Source organism: Macrobrachium rosenbergii, chromosome 54, assembly GCF_040412425.1.
Source record: "Macrobrachium rosenbergii isolate ZJJX-2024 chromosome 54, ASM4041242v1, whole genome shotgun sequence".
Lineage (NCBI taxonomy): Eukaryota > Metazoa > Arthropoda > Malacostraca > Decapoda > Palaemonidae > Macrobrachium > Macrobrachium rosenbergii.
The window spans coordinates 53,249,293-53,266,792 of NC_089794.1; positions in this window are offsets into that span (position 1 = coordinate 53,249,293).

Below are 17,500 nucleotides of genomic sequence, written 5' to 3' on the forward strand. Positions count from 1 at the left end.
AGGAGAAGTTTAAACTCTCTTCACGTGCACCGATAAGATGGGCAACAGACCGCTGCGCCACAATCATTAGCTTGCATAAGACTAATGTTTCTATTGTAGATATTGCTCGGCAGCTTAGCGTAAATAAAACAACCATGTATAGAGGATACAACAACAGAGAGAACGAGGAAACATGATAAATTCATTGTAAAACTGGAGGACAACCCCATTGTTGCACTACGTTAAAGATCATCATCGGATGATCACTTAAGGCACCCCTCCTAACTCCCCGTGACAACCGATGTTGCTATAAAGAGAGAACATTACGCTCTCCTTCAAGTTGCTGCTCAAACCATCCTTAACAGGCTACATGAGACCAAGATATTATTTCATCATACTCCTGTCAAGAAACACTTCATATCAGCGAAACACAAAGAATAGAGGCTAGGGTTTGCGTTATAATATAATCCAGTGGCCGATGATTTCTGTACGAGTCATCTTTTGCGATGAGGAGGAGACATTCTCCACTGATGAGCATGGTAGTCTTCATCACTGCTGGCATTTAGCATTAACTAAATAAATGTTGAACTTCTAGCTAATTTTAATTCTTTAGAAACTTAGATAATAAGAAATACAAAATTAGGCGTTATATATTCAGTTAACTTCATAGGAGGCATCAAAATGATAGGCCTAAGTAGCAATGAAAGAAATAAGAAATTACACATGATAACGGCATTATATATATATATATATATATATATATATATATATATATATATATATATATATATATATATATATATATATATGTATATGGATGTATGTGTGTGCGATTATATTCTATGTATTACAAAAATAGACGTGAAATCTGTTAGTCTAGTTCAGTATATTTTATATTAAGTTTCACTAGTTCACAATATACATAGGATTAGTCATTCAAAAATTTAATTAATAATAATGTGAAGCAAATCTTTACAAAAGTCATATTTGTTGATGTTAATAAGACTAATAGTTCAACTTAACAGTCGTAGGCCTATGCCTACAAAGTTCACACATATGAAGGAGATAAAACAACGATAGTGATGGCAGTTGGAGATGAAAATATTAAAACATAATAACAGTGATGACCTCTGAAGTATTACAGTAACATCCTTTAATTAAGTAAAATATGAAAACAGTAAGCAGTATCAGAAAAAGCCCTGTTTTGGAAACTGCAGGTAATTTCTCGGACCCACCACTAGTGTTCAGTTGTTTCACGCGCTTACAACTGAGTTGCCAAATAGCGCCAGATGTCGCTATTATAAGCTGTTGTCCGAAAAGTTTTGAAGTATGTTGCAAAACATTTTTGAGTGATTGTACCTCGTGACGCCACACATTGCAAGAGGCGTGTCTTACCGTACTTTGACCTCGAACGATGTCACGGGAGTGTGTTCATACGTGTGTTGACAAAACCGATATAACGCGAGCCCTTCGTAGAATGAGGGGGACAACGAGAACCGTATTTTGAGTGAGTGCTCGGGTGACAGAGAAAACACCCAGACTGGAACTGTCTCCAGAGGACAATGGTGAAGTGAGTACCGCTCATAAACATTTGAAACTTTTCTTTCAGAACTATGGGCACAGATGTTACCCCTGTGGCAGTGAAATCTTGTGTTTCTGCAATTTTTACATTTTCTGGTTTTTAATATAACGCTTGTTCTTTTATAGGTATTCCTTCCTCCCTCCTTCACGTTCCTCTTCAAGGAAAGGAGTGGTGTGACATTTCATGATGAATTGGCCTGAGTGTATTCATTGACATTTTTATGATTTGAATGACAGGAGAATTAATTCTGTATTTCCTTAAATAATTGGGTGACTACGATTTGGACCTTATTTCTTTAGAAGATTTTTTCATAGTTGTGTTGAATCATTCGATTTCATTAATCATTCGATTTCATTCTTCGTTTTTTTTTTAAGTTATTTTCGTTTTTTTTTTTTTTTTGTCAATAAAGGTTTAGTTTTGTACTTAGTATCTCATTCCAGTAGTCCTTAGAATTTAGTTAGGGAAAGGAATAACTTATGATGTCGGGTCACGCTATCACACAATATCTCGGGAAACCAGAGATATATATATATATATATATATATATATATATATATATATATATATATATATATATATAAAATATATATATATAATATATAATATATATATATATATATATATATATATATATATATATATATATATATATATATATATATATATATATATATATATATATATATATAATATATAATATATAATATATAATATATAATATATAATATATAATATATATATATATATATATATATATATATATATAAATATATATATATATATATATATATATATATATATATATATACTTTTCTACTAAGAGTCATTATAGTATGTTATCATGCATAATTGGACCTGTGATTTATTTGGAAGTGTGGAAATTATATCCGGTCTCAAAATAGAAAAGAAAAAGTGGAATTATATTAAGAAGAGCTCCTTTTTAACAAGTTTATGATAGATCTATGGATATATCCTTTTATTATAATTCAGGTGGACCAAAAATCTCTTCAATCGCATTGATGTTTATGAAAGATTTAGAGGCCGTTTTTGTTCAAACAAATTCTTTTCATAACCAGTGAAAGGGGCTAATCTTTGGAATAGATATGGACATGAATTGCAAAATTTTTTGGCTAAAATGCAAAAAGAAAGAATGAAATAAGCGGAGTAACATCAGACCTCGATAGATAATTACTTTTCATCGTAATAAACGATGAAAATCAAGAGTAAAAAAGTAAGCAATTTATTCCAGTATCCTATAAACTAAGTCCAAGAGTTTTTCACATTTTTATTCATCGTTGTTCAGTTTTTTTGGTGTTGGCCAATCACCAAAATATCGAGGTTCACACATATACAAAATTATACAGAGCGTATGCGTGTGATTGTTGTATACATGCTAATTCTTTATTCCCTCGCTTAGGAATACAAACAGATTCATTCGGATTGCTCAATTTATTTGCGGTAATGTTATTTTCATGGAAAATAATTTTCAAATGTTTCTGAAAAATAAACAAACATAATTTTTACAAAACAGACATGAAAGGTGAAGAACTGCTCCAGTTTGTTCCTGGTAACTGTAAAGGAAAAGTAGTTGCAAAAATTGGAAGACCACTTGAATGAAATGGTCAGGAGGAAATTGCGGATAATGAGGGAAACGGCTAACATAGCCACATGAAAGGACAACATAATAATTCGAATATACGGAACATCAAAGAACCGGAAGCCGTCAAAGGGTTTTTCTTTTTTTATCAGATAACTGAGGTAGTTTACCGTGCCAAATTAGCCATCCATTCTTCCTCATTGAGATTTTTTTGTGTAGAGTTTGGTCTTATTTATCTTCTTTTCTGTCGACGTGAATGTCATTTTTTCAGGGGATGGATCAGATACACAAAAAGCTCTCTCCCAGGGCCGGTTTGATCTTGATACTAAACAAAATGAAAATATAGGGAAAGAAAGAGAGGAAATTTTGAGGGTTCACGGACCTACGAAATGATGAAAAATGCAAAAGAAAAACATACCAATTTGCAGCCCTCTAGCCTTAGCAGTTTTTAAGAGCTGAGGGGGGATAGAAAAAGCCATCTCAATAGCTTTCTTTTTTACAGAAAACTAAAAAGTCGTCTTTTCCAATAGTATGTTAAAGAGATATAATCGAGGTCAAATTTGAATGACAATACGAATATCAGCCAACAGATGTATAAACTTGATCCATTTACTAAAAAAAAAAAAAAATGTATAATGTACAGATCTTAAGGACTGTGGTTAAGCCTGGTCCAAATGACAACAAACCGATATGCTTCTTGTTTTCAACTAGGAAATATGACAAGTCAGGTATCCCCCGGAAACAAGATTAATGAATAGCACACTTAAACTCTGCCAATGATGCTCCACCTACTCTTCCCGTGTGGCAAAGGGCTTTTTAAGTGTTTGGATTTTCGTATGTTGAGCAGTTTTATTAAATCATAAATAATATAGACTATTTTTTCCTACTGTGCACCATTCCTTTTGAAACTGTCTGAATAGTCTTTACTGCTCAGAACCACATCCTCTGCTTTATGTTCTCTATGGAATTTGCATTAAAATTTCACACTTTCCTGTGAGTTATAAGCAAGCAAACACACACACACATAATATATATATATATATATATATATATATATATATATATAATATATATATATATATATATATATATATATAGAATTATAAATTCAGGTGCTCTGCCATTTTAAAAGTTAATATTTAATGAAAATACCAGGAAGACGAGATCAAACTGCCCACCGGCTCAGTGACAATCATGACCCAAGACTTCAAACAAAGGTTTGAGAGAGGAAAGAGAGAGAGACACCAGCGTTTAGCCACAAAGCCGACATCACTCCGTTGGAAAGAGCGAATTACCTGGGAAGAGCCCTTCCCCTACCCTGCCCAATACGCTAAAAGTGCGACGGCACAGTGAAGGCAATCATAAGGGCTAATTGGAATTCAGCCTTGCTCTGGAACCACGGAAATAGATCTTCTGTCAAACAGGTATGTCTGGATAGGGAGGGAATTTTGCCCAGCCAAATTTCTAGAATTCTCTCGTCCCCTTGAGAATCTGTTTTCAATTGGCAATCAGTGATTAAATTTCCCTTGCTTAATGAGTTGTTTTTATTGAATTTAAATAGATGAATATTTAAATAAGTGAATTAAGTGCATCCTCCAGCCTTAGATTTTGTTCATTTACGTGCTATGCCCGCATGTTATAATTGTAAAAAAATAATCAACGAAGTGTTCTCTACATTTTCAGGAGACGCTCTTTCACATGTGAATACAACTCTGCCTTCGCTTCCTGTCACCAGTTCACCAATTTACTCCATTCAAGTCCATTGTGAATAAAACCCCATCACTGCTTAATTTGGGACTGCATTCCCTGAGAAGACCTCTTTGCAGCCGGGTCTAATGGTTTTCTTTGATTTCAGCTATGATTAATTTTGTTTCTCCCTGTAAATTTTCTTCTTTATCAAATTGTGAGTCCCTCTGGAATTTAATTGTACTTAGTTTTGATCTATTCATGTATAAATAAACCCTTAGAATTTACTGGCGACCTTATATAAATTCACTTCTTTCTCTTGTAAATTACAAGTAGCGAGCCCTTAGTCTCAAGGCCAGGTAAGATTTCAATATTGTTATTATTCCCCAGGTTGGCACTTGCAACATTATATATATATATATATATATATATATATATATATATATATATATAATATATATATATATATATATATATATATATATATATATATATATAAATAATCAACACACAATCATGTGTGGAACAGAAATAAATTTCTGACTCAAGTCGGGATTGAACCCACGTCTTTTTCAGGTGGAAGGCAAGGTGCTATCCACTAGGCCATACAAGTCTAAAGGAAGTTGGAACCTGAGAGCAACTGCATTAAGGAATTACCTGGGCAAGCTAACTGCTTGCATACCAGCGAGTTTTCCCCAACTTTGACTCAGCAATAACCCAATAGACAGAATTTCATTCCAATTTTCCCTTCTGAGTGAATAAGATAGAAATAATCAACACACAATCACGATGTGGAACAGAAATAAATTTCTGACTCGTCGGGATCGAACCCAGGTCTTTCAGGTGGAAGGCAAGGGCGCTATCCACCCAGCCATACAAGTTAAAAGAAGTTGAAGCCAAAAAAGCACTGCATATCCAGAATTACAAAAGAAAGCTAACTGCTTGCAACCATACGGTTTTTCCCAAACTTCGACTCCAATGACCCAATAGACAGCATTTCATTCGAATGATCCCTTCGAGTGAACAAGATAGAAATAATCAACACACAATCACGTGTGGAACAAAAATAGTCTTCTGATTCACGTCGGATCGAAACAGGTCTTTCAGGTGGAAGGCAAAATTAGCGCTTCCAAAGGCCATACAACTCTAAAAGTTGTTGAGATTTTTTGTTAACTGCACTGGATAATGCAGCAGCTATCACTTGCATATACCAGCGAGTTTTTCCAACTTCCCGGTTCAGCAATGACCCAATAGACAGCATTTCACAGAATTATCCCTTCTGAGTGAATAAGGTCCAGAAATAATCAACACACAATCACGTGTGGAACAGAAATAAATTTCTGACTCACGTCGGGGAGTTGGGGAAAACTCACTGGTATGCAAGCAGTTAGCTTGCATAAGAAATTCCTTGGGTGCAGTTGCTCTCAGGTTCCAACTTCTTTTAGACTTGTATGGCCTAGTGTATAATAACCCTTGCCTTCCACCTGAAAGACCTGGGTTCGAAAATGACGTGAGTCAGAAATTTATTTCTGTTCCACACATGATTTTGTGTTGATTATTTCTATCTTATGCACCAGAAGGGATAATTCGAATGAAATGCTGTCTATTGGGTCATTGCTGAGTCGGGAAGTTGGGGAAAGCCGTTGGTATGCAAGCAGTTAGCTTGCCCAGGTAATTTTTGGTTTTAGTGCAGTTGCTCTCAGGTTTCAACTTATTTTAGACTTGTATGGCCTAGTGGATAGCGCCCTTGCCTTCCACCTGAAAGACCTGGGTTCGATCCCCGACGTGAGTCAGAAATTTATTCCTGTTCCACACGTGATTGTGTGTTGATTATTTCTGTCTTATTCACTCAGAAGGGATAATTGGAATGAAATGCTGTCTATTGGGTCATTGCTGAGTCGGGAAGTTGGGAAAACTGCTGGTATGCAAGCAGTTAGCTTGCCCAGGTAATTCCTTGGGTGCAGTTGCTCAGGTTCCAATTTCTTTTAGACTTGTATGGCCTAGTGGATAGCGCCCTTGCCTTCCACCTGAAAGACCTGGGTTGATCCTGACGTGAGTCAGAAGTTTTATATATATATATATATATATATATATTATATATATATATATATATATATATATATATGTGTGTGTGTGTGTGTGTGTGTATGACCTGTCTGTATATTAATTCCCGCCAATATCTCGTCCCCTACCAATTAGTGTGGTGAATCCTGATGTATGTATGACACCTACAGAGTTTGAACTTCTCAGCCTCATTCCCTACCTACCCTCACTACCAAGATTAATTGCACATCCCCTTGTTTCCTAATAGCTTCTTTTTTCTTTTATCTTTCCGCTAGGATGGGCTACGCTAGAGAACTCAGACGTGGTAATTCACAGCTTCCGAGTCCAATCAAAGATTATGGTTCTTTCTGTAATTCCATGTTTCCTAAAATAAAGGAAGTAAAAGTTTTGCCTTATATTGAATAAGTCAAATTACCGGACACTTTGTGGTTGACAGAAAGACTAAAAGTAACTCCCTTAATCCGCCGTTCATAAGGCCTCTTGTATTAAACTAATACATGACAGAGGAAGAAGAGACTTTAAGAGCTTATTGTCACTGTAAGTGCTGAGTGCATTTCAAGGCGAGTATTTTTTTAAACCACTTCCGAAGGTGATAATGACCAAACTTTCCCTCAAACAGGTCAGTCGAGGTATTTCAGGAACGCTTGGGGATGAAGAGTTCCACATTCTACAAACAGCCTATATGGCAGCAAAAATAGGTCAGACGATGCGATTTTCGAATTAACCACAAAAATGAACATTATCTCTGGGTGGATGAATCAACTTCAAAAACACTGGCAATGGAACTGATAGTGAAAGACAGTGGTGAAGAGGCTCCGGAGGACTGTTTTGCATAAAGTAATTTCTACAGAATAAGCATTTAGCTGCCACTTGACAATGGAACTGAAGTGAACACAAGCTGGGATTAAGGATACTCTTCTATTTAATCTGTGACAGCTCTTCAAAAAAATAAACATATTGCCTCATAGAAAGCACAAAATCAAAAAAGATTTTGTTATAATCTCTCACGAAAGCCTGCAAGGAGAGATTCTCCAGATATGAAAATATTATTCCTTATGAAGATGAAAAAGTCCAACATAAATCTAAAGTGAATACTGATAGGAGTATGTAAAGCTCTTCATGGGCCTACTGTATGTTTTCTCAAGAGGCAGTTTAGCTATACCCGTGATGTGAGAGTTCTGAAACATACAAGCATTTACGTTTTAGCTAAACTGTTGTTAGATGCGGCTGTTTGCTTATCCAGAATCTTAACCGTTGCTGAGGAAAAAGAAGTGAATATTAGGTAAGGTAACAGAGTAGTTGTGTGTACGAAGTACAAATACGAACCCGGTTTCGTTCGCCCCAAATGTAGAGCTACTATCCAGGTCCACGTTACTAGCATCGTAACAACATCAGCGAGACTGATAATGACAGCCAGCCACCGAGAAGGGCTAAGAAGCAAGGGAGGTGACCTGCTTCTAGTCGTATCATCTGCTTATGAATGAGTAGGATAAAAGAGGGTTGTTGAAGGTCGTTCATGAGGAGAAAGAATGTGGGAGCACGATAACGACTCCTGAAGGACCCTGCATGAGATTGTGAAAGAAAATTAGGTGCTACTTCTGGCTTGTTATCTACACGTCACCTCCAAGATGCTGTAGCCAGTTCACTTAAAAGTACAGTAGATTCTTTATACAAGACGTTTGTTTGGCGGCCTCTGATTGGCTGGTACCAGAGGTAGGCAGCTCACTCACTGTCTCACTTTTACGTCTGTAGCTCAGAAAACTAGCAATATGTTTATATTTCTTCATTTATCTCACGTTTTGCACAAGATAGGAATGTTTTGGTCATACCATAGGATTCAGCATTAATTGTACAACTAAATCATGATTTCCTGAAATCAATAAGATAAAACACAAAGGAATTACAAAGAGTAAAAGTGGAGTCAAGCATTTAATTCTTTATACCTGTTTTTACTTACCGGATTTTGCATCATTCATACAATCAAGATAAATTAAACTTGTGTTTTCATACAATAAATTCACCCTGAATACTCTGGTGCTTTCAGATTTTAGATGTGTGTGATGTGTGAAGAGAAAATGAAGAATATGTCTTATTATGTTGCATCCGTTCTTGACTCAGTTTGGCAGCAGTGCCGAGAGACGGTGATCTGCAAACCACGAGAGCTTTGAGGTATTTTGTTGACAGCTGCCAATTAGTGATATGAGAAGTATGCAGTTTCGACAATATTTACCGTATTATTATGTCATTACGTTTTCTGTAATTAAATGCATAGAATACCACTATGACAGTCGAACATTTTCACTCCAGTATCATATATGTCCATATGTCTGGACATATATGATAAAAAAAAAAAATAATCAGATGGATGCATCTGGATGTGTTGGGCTCAATTTAGTCTAGGTGAGAAATCTGCATACATACTGTAGGTTACATAATAAATAACAGGCCTGCATAATGATGAGTTCATTATTATGGCTGCTTGTTTCTCTGGCCAATAACATCAAAAGCCTGTGGTTTTCATATGTTCATTCAATGAACGAAAGTACATTTTTTTATTTCTTACCATAAAATCTGTTGGCGAAGTCTAAATTGAAGCCAGCACATCCAGATGCATCCATCTGATTATTTTTTTTTATCACATATGTCCAGGCATATGGACATATATGATATTAGAGTGAAAATGTTCAACAGTCACAATGGGAATACTATGTATTTATTTACAGAAAATGTAATGACATAATAATACGGCAAATATTTTCGAAACTGCAAACTTCTTATATCGCTAACTGGCAACTGTCAACGGCTGAGAGGACCAATGCGTGTCTTGCAGATCATCATCACCGTCTCTTGGCAAACTGAGTCATGAACGGATACAACATAATAAGATATATTCTTTCTTTTCTCTTCACATATCTGAAAGCACCAGAGTATTCAGGGTGAATTTATTACATGAAAACACAAGTTTTATTTTATCTTGATCGCGTAAATGATGCAAAATCCTATGATAAGTAAAAACAGGTAAAAAGAATTAAATACGTCTCTCTTCACTTTTACTAGTTGTAATTCCTTTGTGTTTTATCTTATTGATTTCAGGAAATCATGATTTAGTGGTACAATTAATACCGAATCCTATGGTACGACCAAAACTTTCCTATCTTGTGCAAAACGTGAGATAAATGAAGAAATATAAACATATTGCTAGTTTTCTGAGCTACAGACGTAGAAATGAGACAGTGAGCGAGCCGCCTACCTCTGGTACCAGCCAATCAGAGGCCGCCAAACAAACGTTTCAGGCTCAAGAATCTACCTTAACTGAAACAGCTATAGTACTAAACATGGCGGAAGCTTAATGTGGACTCCGTGTTTAGTACCAGCCCTAGGGATCAAAGATATCGTTTAATAATATGATTTGTCGACCACACAATATAGAAATGGGTGTATATAATACTTTGATCCCAGGGGTTAGTGCTAATCACGGCGTCCCATTGAGCTTCCGGCATGATTAGTACTAGCCCCTCGGAGGTGACGTGTAGACAACAAGCCAAAGTAACAATGAAAATTATATTCTGTGATGCTTAAATCCCGTCTTGAATTCCTGATGCCACCACCAGCTCTTAGTCGATGAGAAATCTGTATGCGATGATTAGCCTAACCTTTCATTTGTGGGATGACCATCATGAGTTATTCAGCGTGCTGTTAATATATGCAGGTAAATAGATCGGAAAAAATGACCGCTAGTTATAACAGGTATACAAAGGGAAACAGTACCTCAATTATAGCAATAAAAGGAATCGCCTGAAATGGAAAGTCGCCGGTAATGAATTCATCGAACTCCACCGTTTTACCTCAAATCACAAATATGGATAAAGTTAATACAGTGAAGTCACATCGAATTAAACAAGTAGAGTTAAATATATTAACCTGAAAAATGATGAACAAAGTCACCTAAACTGGAATGTAAAAGAGTTTTTCTGAAAGCATTTTTTTGTTTTATGTAAATGTACAGTAATCTCTTTCATGAATTACACATCTAAAGAGTTTTATTCATAAGTTTTAACACGACAGAGTCATATTTGTATATTTATAAAATGTCCAAAATGTTAGTTTTTATGCTGTGGTTAGCAAAAACACAGCAATATAATAAAACTTCACGGGAAAATCCCTAGTAATGAATTTGTACTGAACTTTTTCCTTTGTCGAGCGGTATTTCTTTTTCAGTTATTATTAGGTGATTGTGACATAATTAGTGCGTTAATTCACAGGCTAATAAACAAGGGAATAAAACCAATCGCCGACATTGCATAGATAATATGAGGTATATATTTGTCAGCGATACGAATTAAATAACTTTTGTCCCAAAAACTGTGATTCCGACCCTTCGGAAGCATTCTGGGAAAACTGATGACACTTGCGACGACCCTTTCAAATGATTACGATGAGGAGCAGCTGCTGTTAATTAGATTCTTATTTCACTAGAGAATGTCTCTGCTCCATAAAAGAACGAAACAACTGTGCTGAATTTAACTTACCGTTACGAGCACACTCCTCCAGTTCCAAGTACCGTCAAGTACTCTAGTACTTTCAGCAGTATTTGTACAGCTTTTGTGAGGGGAAAGCCATAAGAGACAGATGCTCACTTGAGGCTGTTAAGAGTGGCAGCCCTTTTCTTGGTGCCTCGGAGAGGAGCTAATTAATACGGACCCTTACTGTACTTCCTCCATCTACAGAAATACTTGTACTACTTTTCTGAAGTAGTTGCCTTAATGGAGCCATAGGAAATGGGGGAAACAGTTGGCTTTTATCACGGCTCATTTTTATCGTACTAAAGATATCTGATCTTATACATGGCATCTGTGTGTATAAGATATGCAGTGTATTTCATACTTTTTAGAGCTTCCATGGATATGAAAGTTTTGTTTCCCTTTCACATACACTTACAGTATCCATACTAAGAAACAAATTTTTGGGATTGCATTGTATCACCAATTTTATTCATGGTCACATAAACTTACCGATACTCATCTTTCGTTCCTCTTATGGCTGCTTCAACGCTGATCATATCAGCATTTGCGTCTGTAGTACGTGAATTATGTGCTAATGACTCATTAACTACTTCCCTTCCTGTGCCCACCTCTAGTGACTTGATGACAACTCACAAGATGAAGTATCTGCATTTTGAGGACCTTCGTTTTGGTTTTGGGCGACCTTTATTGACAATCGAAATTTGGCAATAGCAATTTTGGTTTGCACTTTTGGTGATCGTGATGGCTATCTCCTCCTGAGGTATTCATCCTACTAAGACTAACTTTTTTCCCCCTTAAATTACCGTGTCAGTTGCCGGTGAAATTTTGAGTAGCTGAGTCCTGTATAATTGGGTGAAGAATAATTCGAACTGAAATGTTTTCGAATAAGGAATAAAGGCTCATTTCAGCCACACTTTAGCATACATTATGAAGCCTGCAATAGTAGCAGATTATTATTATTATTATTATTATTATTATTATTATTATTATTATTATTATTATTAGTAGTAGTAGTAGTAGTAGTAGTAGTAGTAGTAGTAGTAGTAGTAGTAGTAGTAGTAGTAGTAGTAGTAGTAGTAGTAGTAGTAGTAGTAGTAGTGAAGAAATCCACAATGATGTAAATATACATATATATTAGAAACATATTTAGAAAATAAGAGTTTTCGAGATCCTGCTTGATTCTCCTTCTCCATCTGACTAAAACACTAAGCATCTATCGAATTCAAAGAATTCGAAAAAACAAGTAAAAGTTTAAAACGTGTTGTTCACAAAAGAAGACCGGTCGTAATTCTAAGATACCCAATTCCGAAGTTCGGGCAATACCATTGTTCTTCGTAGGTAACCCACCTAACTTCCTCCTGGATTATTACAGTTATATTATTGTTAAAAACTGGCAACCATGTATGTGGAACAAACCTAAAGGCCAAGTGACTAGAGTATTTATTTGTAATAAGATGTGTAAAATAGAACGAGTGGTCGCAAAAAAACTGAAAATAGCGCATATCAAGCACCCAGACTTTTGCAAAGGCCACACAACAAACTATGAAACAAATGTTTGCCTTCAGCATAGTACTCAGATGGTCTGTAACACCTGCTCAGAAATATTGTGTTGGAGTTCCAGAAATTGGACTGCGATCAGTAGGGCAAGAGTTACCACTCCAATATTTCGCTAATGGAGTAACAGTACCAGTTTTAGAAAATGCTCAACTTGGGTAACTTGGAAAAGTAACAGGCAACTTATGAATAAGTAATAAAAAATATTCAAAAGAAACGTACGAAAAAGTCCATTTGTGTTCACATCTCAATGACCGTCAAAGTGGATAAAAAAAAGTCAACTCTACGGGACTGGAAAGCTGAAATATATGTAAAGGATTCTGTGACGTCTAATGGCCATTTGGCACAGAAAATATTTAACCTTTTCATGTTCTGTGATATACAAAAGAAGTAATAAAATGAAATAAAATCCTTATGCCTTAATGTAGGAATGTTAACATCAGGTTCTTTATTATTATTATTATTATTATTATTAATTTACTTCCCTCCGCCTCTGATTTTATGAAACATTTAATTTTTTTAATGAAGCTCTGTACATAGGTACCTTGTTGTTGACTATTATTTCCCGGATATTATTTACATTGACGCCTTCTTCTCGGTCACAGATTCAGTTTACAGGGCAAAGTTTAACTATTAAACGTTTCATTTTCTCTTATTTTGAGGAAACTAAGTAGGTAGGCACCTCGTTAATGGTGTGTATTTTACAAGATTTTATTTAAGCTGACCATCGCCAAGGTCACAGGACAATTTAAAGGTCATACAGTTAATGTTCTTGAATGCTGATGGAACTTTGTAGGTACGTTATCAAAATATGTTCGTCAGTTTTGAAAAAGTCATTGGTGAAATTTATAGCCGAAAAATTTACTCTCTCTCTCTCTCTCTCTCTCTCTCTCTCTCTCTCTCTCTCTCTCTCTCTCTCTCTCTCTTAATAAACAATGCTTATCCTCCTCACAAATATTTCAAGTAAAAGAGCAAGAAAACTAGATGAAAAGTCTCAATGTTATGGGTATTTTTGCCTTATTGCCTTGCAATATCCTTGAGTTATGTTTTATCATGAAGGAATCATTTCAGTGCATCTTAACCTTCTCGCTTTTTCTCGTTTTATGACTGATCATAATTCATTCCTAATCTCTTTTCGAGAAACCATCGATCCTTATCCTAAAACTCTTTTTACCTAGTGTCTGTCCGCGGGATTTCCTGAAGGGATTCCTTCCATGACAGTAAACATTCTGGAGGAGCGTTCGAAAAGGAGCGGGTCCTCCGGGAGTCCTTGAGCTCTCCTGCATTTCGCATTTCAAGGAGACATCCTCCCAGGATGCCACCTGTCGGTCCACATGTCGAAGTGTATGACAACCTCATCCTGTTACGTTCTGATGGGCGCTACGTAGAGGATTTTATTTTTGTCTGGGTTTTGACCTTCGTAGTTTTTAAGCCTTTTCACTCGTACAGAGTAGACACGATGAAGGCGCTCCTGAAAAAGATTTTCATTTCTTTAAGCACACAAATTCTTTCAGTTGTTGTGGACTGTCAAGAGAAAGATCATTAATATACCCTGTTATTTTTTAACAATGGTTTGAGCTCCGAGACGTAAGATTTTATACAGATTCACCTCATTAGTTCCCAAAAGGAAGTTTTGATGGCCACAAAGATGACGTGTGTATGTCTCATTATTTCCGAACATATCCAAAAAATTGCAAGTGAATTTTTCCTATTCGGCCAGCCATTTTGCTGGGCCTCTGACTGCAGGCAAACAAGAAAATAAGAAGGAACCGAAACATTATACAGTGGTTTTTTCTTTATGCTTGCTTCCTTTGTTTGAAATTTTACACATATTGTTTTACAATTAGATGAGGGGAACATATATTGGTCGAAATTCTTTATTCGCTTTCGGACATTGAGTGAACATTCTATTATTCATATTTCGTTACCTTTCTTGCACATTTCCTGAGATTTCCCTAAAATTATTAAAGAACTTTCGCCCTCTAATTGAATTTCAGGTCTTATTCGTTATATATTACGAAGATATAAACACTTTCCTTGAAAGGTTGAATGAATTGGTACCACTGGTAAAATTTCTCATGGGACATAGACATGTTGTAGCCTACCATTATTTGATAGCCCTACAGTAGCCTATACATGGAAGTAGTAAGGGATCTAGATTCGAGGTATACAGGAAACTCGAGATACGTACATTTTCTATTCTGGCCACAACGATAAGGTTCAGAAAATATCACGGTTTTATAGGCATTGCGTGTACATGGACCTGAAAATACTGATGAGGAATTGATACGATTAGAATAAAGCCAATAAATTAAAATATCTTTACATTACGTAAAGGATGTATGCTGAACAACAAAAAAGAATTGCATTAACTAAAAATTTTGCCTATTTACTTAAAAATTTAGTGTCCGTGAGATATTTGAGAACAAAGGTAGTAGTGAAAAATCGATCGCGGTCCCTAGTGGCTAAAGTTGTTCTGCTTCAGACGTTTTCTCAGTTCCATTTAAAAGTCACTGTACGTAGGTGTTGGTTATCTACTAGTTGTCAGCCTGATGCTGTTCTATTCCTCATTACCAAGAATGACATCAGGTGGGGAATCGAGATTCAAAGAAACATTCTTTCACAGGAGAAGAAACTCCTTTTCAATTATTTCTCTGAAGCTTTTATTTTTGTTCCTTGAAGGCTGAGCTGGGGCACGATCTTTGGCAGGTAATCGTTTCTTGCTGGTCTCACTTATCAAGGTCTGGTCATTGAATTTCTCTTTTTTAGTTTTCTGTAAAAGAAAACCATTGATATAATGATTTGTCTGTCCGTCCGCACTTTTTCTGTCCGCCCTCAGATCTTAAAATTAGTGAGGCTAGAGGGCTGCATATTGGTATATTGATCATCCACCCTCCAATCAACAAACATATCAAATTGCAGACCTCTATCCTCAGTAGTGTTTATTTTATTTAGTGTTAAGGTTAGCCATGATCGTGCGTCTGGCACCGCTATAGGTGCCAACAACACAGGCCATCACGGGCCATGGCTGAGTTTCATACAGCATAATAGGCTGACAGAAAACTCGATTGCGCTGAAGAAACTTCGGTGCATTTTTTACTTGTGTCCAGATTCACTCTTCTGCTATGCGATCTTTTGCCCATTGTTGGCTGAGAGCTGCGGCTTCTGATTTTGTTCCTGCCAACAGATTTCCAGTCAGCGGAATGGTGGATCCGACGGAAGCATTGTGTCGCTCCAGCGCTTTCTCCTTTATTGGCGTCTGTTCTCCATCCTACATCGCTCGCCTTACGTGAAATTGGAAAGAGAAATATTACGAGGCTAAGTGAGGTTCACTTGGGAAATTAAATTCCACAGACAGAGGTGGTTAGTGAGAAAATCGTGTCGTTCTTTATTTGATTTCTCTCTCTCTCTCTCTCTCTCTCTCTCTCTCTCTCTCTCTCTCTCTCTCTCTCAATTTAGAGTTAGTTTCTGCAATCTTTGTATTAATGAGGTCGTAAAAGAACTATCATCAAAGCTTAAAGAAAAGGAAAAGTGAAATGCATTGAATCAATATAAAAACATTATAAAATAAGAAAATACAGAACTACGGCAGTAATTTTACTTTTCTCCGAGAAAAGGCGAAGTAATTGGGCGCAACGTGTATGAAGCTCTTGTACCTGTTAGTATGTACAGTACGTGTGTGTGTGTGTGAGAGAGAGACAAAAAAAAAAAAAGGTTGCTTTCGGCTGATACATGGTCCAGCAATGGGCTCACTAATATGTATAAGGCTGCAGGCAGGCAGGAAAGGTGTCCTCTAGGCATTCCACACTTCCCGTCTATTATTTCATGTTTTGTTAATGTAACCACATTCACTGACCCCTTCTCTGAAGACGAATTTCCAGTCAAACTTCAGAAAAGCCTCTGGAGAGAGAGAGAGAGAGAGAGAGAGAGAGAGAGAGAGAGAGAGAGAGAGAGAGAGAGAGAGAGAGAGAGAGAGTAATTTCTTTAACAATTTATCACTGTGGCGCCACTAATGATGCAATATCTTCTTGCAGCTTTCTGCGATAAGGAATTTCCTCATAAAGAGAAATTAATCTTCTTCTTGAGCTGTTTCCTCTGTATCATTTCGCGCCTCTCTCACTTTTTATCCGTTTTCGCTCTTTTCTTTGCTTCCTGAACAGGGGACGAGCTCGTGGCCTTGTCAGAACTTGAAATGTGAAGATTATTATGCGTTACCGGTATTTACATTAAAGTTATTGAAGAATAGCTTGCAATTATGAGAGTGGCGTTTACTGTCGTTTTAGGTCCATTTACTTCATATGAAATACACATTGCTAATACTGCCACAAGTGCTACTTCCACTGCTGCAATTATTACTTTAGATGCTTCTATTATCACCTTTGGTTTTTCTGGAAATTCTTCTGCTAAAGTTTATATAAAAATATTACTACTACCACCAACGATACTAAAACCATTACTACCGGTGACCCTACTGCCATTGTTAATGCAAATGTTACTACTATATACAGTACTCGC